This window comes from Panicum virgatum, chromosome 6K (genome assembly GCF_016808335.1).
Source record: "Panicum virgatum strain AP13 chromosome 6K, P.virgatum_v5, whole genome shotgun sequence".
In the NCBI taxonomy this organism is placed as follows: domain Eukaryota; kingdom Viridiplantae; phylum Streptophyta; class Magnoliopsida; order Poales; family Poaceae; genus Panicum; species Panicum virgatum.
In genome coordinates this window covers 14633620-14640866 of record NC_053141.1, presented here as the reverse complement: position 1 = coordinate 14640866, position 7247 = coordinate 14633620, and positions in this window count along the sequence as shown.

The following is a 7247-nucleotide window of genomic DNA, read 5'->3' as shown; positions in this document are numbered from 1 at the left end:
AAGAGGCAAAAGTGTTAATGGGTGAAATTCATGAGGGTGTCTGTGGGTCCCATCAATCGGCCTATAAAATGAAATGGGTAATCAGGAGGAATGGGTATTTTTGGCCAACGATGCTGGAAGATTGCTTCACATATTATAAAGGTTGCCAAGAATGTCAAAAGTTTGGTAGTGTGCAAAGAGCTCTTGCATCGGCCATGAATCCGATAATCAAGCCGTGGCCTTTCAGAGGATGGGGGATTGATTTGATCGACCAGATATATACCCCCCATCCAGCAAAAATCATAAGTTTATCTTAGTGGCCACTGATTATTTTACCAAGTGGGTTGAGGCGATTCCTTTGAAAAACATTACATCGAAGAAGATGATTGAATTTGTCAAGGAACATATTATCTATCGGTTTGGTATTCCACAAACCATTACGACCGATCAGGGTACTATGTTTACATCAGATGAATTTGAGGAGTTTGCTACTGGAATGGGGATTAAACTGTTGAATTCTTCGCCATATTATGCCCAAGCTAATGGCCAAGCAGAAGCATCTAATAAAGGGGTCATTAAGCTGATTAAGAGAAAGATTGATGAGTATCCTAGGAAATGGCATACCGTGCTTCATGAAGCTTTATGGGCGTACAGGATGGCATGTCATGGTGCTACTAAAGTGTCTCCATATCAGTTGGTGCATGGGCATGAAGCTTTCCTCCCATGGGAACTAAAACTTGATTCGCGGCATGTCATGTTTCAAGATCAGTTAACAGCCGATGAGTATTCTGCTCTGATGAAAGATGAATTGGAAGATTTGGCTGGCCATCGGCTGAAGGCTCTTGAAAATGTTGAAGCAAACAAAGCCAGAATTGGCCGATGGTACGACAAAAAGGTAAAAGCCAAAGCCTTTGAGCAGGGAGAATTGGTTTGGAAATTATTTCTGCCGATAGGAATGAAAAGTTCGAAATTCGGCAAATGGTCACCAACAAGGGAAGGGCCATTTAGAGTAAGCAGATGCGTTCCTGGCAATGCTTACATTTTGGAGATGCTCGAAGGGGAAGAGTATTCCAGGGCTCTTAATGGAAAATATTTGAAGAAGTATTATCCTAGAGTTTGGATAGATGCATAGCCGATTAATTCGAGTGATCGGTTGAATTGTTATGGCCGATATGATATGTATCGCCCTTAGTGCAAAAAACCCACACAATCCGGGTTGTTCATATTCAGAAAAAGAAATACTTTATAGATAATGTTGATTACAAAAGGGCCAATTGAATGATCTGGCCAATACGGAAAAAAGCTATTCCTAGGAAGATGCTACTCCTAGAAATCAAATCATCGGCAAAGACATTGCCGATGACCGCCTCTACACTGACATCTTCAGAGATGGCTGCGGCTACCATCTCCATATCGTCGGCGAGCTCTTCGAAGGCCCACCAATCCTTGCTGCCCAGCGGGAAGTGAACCGGTTCGACTTGCAAGAAGTCGTGGCCGGTCTCGAGCTGAGCTGTGGCGAGAGCCACAGCGGCGCCGCGGCGGATTCCATGTCCGGCGACCTCCCGAACGCGGTTGGGGATGTCCTCTAGGCGGACGGCGACGGTGTTGCTGCGAGCGTTCACCGATCCGGTTGTGGTGGCAGCTGCGGTGTGGAGGGCTTGGACCTGCGACTCCAGAACTGACGGAGCAAAGAATCAGAGATAAAGATCTGAGGGGGAAGGGAGTAATGCACGAGGAAGAGAATTTACAGGCGACCTTGGAGTCTGCGGCGGTGAGTTGGGCCCGGACCACTGCCCGGTCGGCTTGTGCTGCCTCCAGTTCGGCAGTGAGGCGCTGAGACCTGATAGTCTCCTGTGAATAGTTCTGCCAAGCTTCGTCCTTCTCACGGAGAAGCTGGCGAATGAACTCCTTGGTGCTCTCGGGGACACCAGGGAAAGGGGGCCCCTCCGAACCAAAAGAAACCGAGGAAGAGGAGGCGTCATCACTGTGCCAAGATTGGAAATCAGAACCAAGTGAGAATGTGGTGATTGGAGATAAAAGAAGGGAACTTACGCCAAGCGCCGGCGGATCACCGGCGGAGCGTCAGAGGGACCTTCATCGGGGTGCTTTGTGCCCGCCATTGCTACAGGAAAACCTAGGGTTTTTGATAGTAGAAGAAGGAAGGAGAAGGTGTTGTAGCTAATGAAGGCTTGTAGCCAATGCAAGGCCGAAGGGTGATATTTATGGACCAATCTGGGTTGGTGAAAAGACGGAAGGTGAATTGGCACGTTGAATTTGCGCAGACAGAAGGCAAAGGGCCAGGGGCAAAGAAGAGTTTTACCCCGTTGTATGGAGCAAGCCATGTGCACGGGGAACGAGGAATTGCTCTAAATGCTTATTGGAACGTTTGTGCAGAAGGGCAATCCTGAATTGAAATAGTTTCGGAACAAAATAAATTATCTCAAAACTGGGTGGCATGTGTTGACACCATTTTTTGACACGAGTTAAGGAAGGTGATTTTTATGAAGGGAAGGTGGCCGATTTGGAAGAAACCAAAAGATGCACAGGGTTGGAATCGGCCGATGGAGTCCATCCGATGGTCCAGGGGAATATGCTTCGAAGATGCTGATCCATTAGCTCTGGTACTCAGCCGATGGAGAGTTGCCGATGAAGTCATGGAAGGAGGAGAGGATCCGGACTCTGCGAGAATCTTGATGATTCAGTTGTAATATTTTAAGTAGTTTATCTTTAGTAAGTCTTTTCTTTTGAGTCAAGTAATATTTGCCATAATCGGCTAGGATTTGATAGCGCTAGGCTATAAATATTAGTTGTAAGGGATTGGAAAGATTTGATACACATCCAACACAACAAACTTTACAATTCCTTTGCACTTTTCTCGGCGACTTCGCCATTTCTTTTCTTTTTCGATGAGTTCTTTCAAGTTGATCAAGGACGCCTCACATTCGAGCGACTTGGCTTGCTGGTGAGTTTTCGTTTTACCGAGTATATTTGAGCTTTAGCTACCGGGCGCATCGCTGTGGCTTCGTTCAAATCTATTCAAAAGTTATAGAGTTCATCTAGGCTTTGACTTCCGGACGCATCGCTGTTGTCTCGTCTTGATTTATTCACCAATTATCGATATCGTCTAGATTTCTAGGTTTTCCTATGCTTTTTGGCCATTATCAGATCTATTTTCTAAAAACATAATAGATCGGCTTTAGGTCTTGCAGTAGCACTTTTGTTATCTCAAGAGCCGGTTTAGATTTGTTTTTAGTTTACATTATCCGAGTTACACATTCGTAGCTTAGATTTTGTTATATACGTACAATCGGCTACTCAAAGCCGGTTTTATCGTCTAGTGCATCGGCTGATCCTGCCGACATGCTCATTTATTACACGCTCGCATATAATATCTTTTTGTTGTGTTCGGTATCGACAGAGCTTGCCGATACGCTTGCCTGAGAGATATTCGGAATCCCAGCCGATACGCTCTCGAATTTGACTTTGTTTTCTCCCTTGTCAATTTCAGGTCAAATTGACTGGCACGCTTGGTTGACTTTCCGTGACTTGGCGAACACTTGCCCTCGGATTCCAGTGTGTTGATTTTTGCGTCAACATGTCCAAGCATTAAAAAAAAGATTGGACACATGGAGGTCCAAGAAAAAAAAGAAAAGAAAAAGAGAGAGAGATAGCCATGTTGTCAAAAAGGAGTTATGAAGGGAGAAAGATCGTACAAAAGCAGTTTGCATCCACCATTTACAATCCACTATATCCATACACGTGCACATCTTGATCTGATTGCATCACTTATTTTCCTCCTAGGATCCGGTTTTTCACTTTGCAATATATGTGATACAAGTATGCCTTATCCTTCATACCTACCTTAAGCTCCACATATAGCCACCATTAAAAGTAGGATGAAGAAAAATGCAAGTCAAATGCCTTGGTGGGAAGTATGATCATATCCTCCTCAAGTTGGTTTCCAGTGTTTCCATGTATAACTGCCTCGAGAACCGACCTCTACTAGTATATAAGGAAGAGGAGGGCACCCCTCATTCACAAACCACCAAGACCTCCAACAATTTCACTTGAAGATGTACGCTCCACTGCATGGAGAAGCCCTGCCTAGTATAGTGCTTAGAAAGGGGGGGCGAGAGAGAGAGAGAGAGAGAGAGAGAGAGAGAGAGAGAGAGAGAGAGAGAGAGAGAGAGTGAGAGAGGTAGGGAGGGAGGGAGGGAGGGAGAGAGAGAGAGTAGCTCGAAGGAGTGCTGAGTCTCTTAGCACTCTACTCTAGCCATGTAAGTTAGTATTTGTGATTTCTGTCTTGCATAGTATTTATATTTGAGTGAGATCAGCTCTCTTACTTGTGGGTTCATCATTCTGTATTTATACAAGTGCCGTAGTTTGCTATGGGAATTCAGGCATAGTCAGACTACGGTAGTAATCAGTAGGTAGACGTGGTGTCTAGGCTAAGGGTTATCTTCGTTTGCCTTATATCCCATGGTTTGTAGAGGTAGGCCGCAGGTGGTGACAGCCTTGTTGGTCCTTTGTAATCTTCCACATTCGGATATAGCGTAGAGCCATTGGCTGGAGTCTCCTGACCATTTTAGTGGTAAGCCGATGTCCGAAGCGAGTATTTCTGCCCGAGAGATCGACCTTTAACTCACTTATAGTACTACCTCAGGAATCCTCTCTATCCTCGCCACTTATCTTGGTGTTTCCTTGGATCGACTAAGTTAGAAGTTAGCGCACACGCGTTGCCTATGGATTTGATACCCTTGTATACTCTCAGGTGAAAGCTACGACAATTAACGCAGATTTATTCACAGTCGTTAAAATACCCAACATCCATCACCAAAGAGCATCAAGGTGGACAATTAATGCAGCTCCCATGTTCTCAGGTGTCATATGTCCCTTGCTCTTCTTTATATTAACCTAAAATAGTTAGGACCAAAAATACCCGAAGGTGCATACTATCTTGAAAGCATGTTCTTGCTTTTATTGAAAAGGAAGTTTCTTTTTTTTTAGGATAATCCGGGCTATCTCCAGGCAGTGCTTCATTTATGGTCACAAGCTCGACCATGGGTAATTCATCCTGCAGCCATCAATGGTGATGTAGTTCCTAGCTTCACCACCATTTGTTGATTTATCATCATTCAAGCTGCAAGGTTAGTGCTGCAGTGTGCCCACAAAATTTGGAATGCTTATGGTAAACATATGCATCTAAAACCATCCATTTAAGCATTTTGCACCGGAGGAATTTAGGGTGGTTGTAGTCCTCGTGTGTGCTTTTGGCACAAAGTGCGGCTGACTCTAGAAAGGCATTATGCGAGCATGGTTCCTGAAGTGCTTCAAGAATGACGTCCCCATGCTCGTCTAGGAAATCCTTTTCTTCAAATTCTAGAGTTAGTGCCTCACAAAACTCTATGTCCCATGAGTTCTCCATCTCAAGAGAGTCATCGTGAAGGACCGATGTTGATTCTCGATCATAATCGGAAACAACATAAAAGGGGCCATCAGGGAGAGGCTCAAACTCGATCGAGAGTGACGATGGTTGTTCGTTTCCACAAAAGTCTTCCGAGTCGTCTTCCTTGGGGGCAGAAGGTTGCAAACCCTCAAATAAAGATGGTTCAGATGATTTGAGCGGATATATATATATATATATATATATATATATATATATATATATATATATATATATATATATATATATATATATATATATATATATATATATCACCGTCTCGAGTGGGTTTTCCTTAGGATGAGGCTTCGCCATAGGATTTTCCATGCAAGAGGTAGAAGTTGTTTCCCTAAGCTTTTTATCTAGGCTCCCTTGTGATGTGCCAAGAAGTTCTTCTAACGGGTAGCCTAGCAGAAGATAAAAATTGATTATAGGATAGATATGGACAGCTAAGCGCACCTCGGTTTTGTCTATGATGATCGGCACAGCTATTGCTATCCCACGGCATTCAAAGATAAGTCCCGAGGGAGATGTGAAGAGTTTGTCAGTCGGGGCTAGAGGTATGTCACCCAAGAAAGTTTCTGCTACAAATTCGAACAAGATACTAGCCTTGATAGTTCCCTTTATAGAACAAGATATGGTCATGGAAGGAGAATGAACCTGAATTGCTTTAGAAGAGCATTTTATTTCCATCAACCATTACTTTGGTGGTTCCTTTCTAAGGGAGCCTTCTTAGGAAAATCAGAAGGATGAGATGGAGAAGGTATCGTGGCCTTCTTGTGCTAGGAATTGTTCGAGGCATTCCCAAAGTCATCGAATTCGATAGGGAATTCCGAAGGACATAGTACCACTTCTTCCTTCAGTGCTCGTAGTTCGGGCGAGGGCTTAACAGATGAATCTATGCATGGAGAAGACTCCTCTACGCATGACATTGCTTTCTCCCGGAGGGGTTTGGATACTATGATGGATGAAGTGTGTTTTTATAGGATGCGATCCAGGATTTTCTTTCCCTCCATCAGAGTTTTATATGCAAAAGACCTCCAGTAGCGATGTCAAGATCCAGAGCAGCAGTCATGTCTAAACCCACGCAAAAAATGTGCAAGGACACTTCATCGGGTAAAGGCATGCCTGGGCTAACTGATATAAGGTGTGAAAATCTAGCCCATGCTTCTCCGAGGGACTCCTACTCAAATTGCTCAAATGCGAGAATGTCACTCCAGGGATAAGGTGTAGGGGATAAATGAGAGAATGAGTGACAAAAGTCATCTCGGAGCTTTCCTCAATCACCGCTCATATTTCCCACATTGTGGGTGTACCATTGCTCCGCCCTCTCTATGAGAGAGAAAGCAAACAACTTTCACCTCATGGTTTTCTATGTCATGCCTAGGATAACCAGACATGAACATAGTTCCTCAAATTCTCGCAGATGATCAAGAGGATCTTCATTTTCAGCTCTAGAGAAGGGCTGTTCCCGAACCAAGGCAATGTAACCAGTGTGAAGTTCAAAGCCAGAAGTTGTGGTAGGCTTAGAAGAGGGTTGTGGCTCTAAGAACTCACCCTGAGTGGTTGAAAGGTATGGACAAGGATGACCTTTCATGCGTAGCAGGGGTGAAGGTAGAGGTAACAAAAGATAAGAGGATGAACTGGGTAGCGGGGGTGAAGGTAGAGGTAAGAAAAAACAAAGAATATGATGATTTTCTTTATTTTTAGATAAAGTTATGAGGTCGAACTAGGTTCGAAGGTAATACAGCAACCGTTCCCCGGCAACAGCGCTAGAAATTCTTGTTGGTATTTCTTAACATTCACACAATAATCCGCAAGTGCA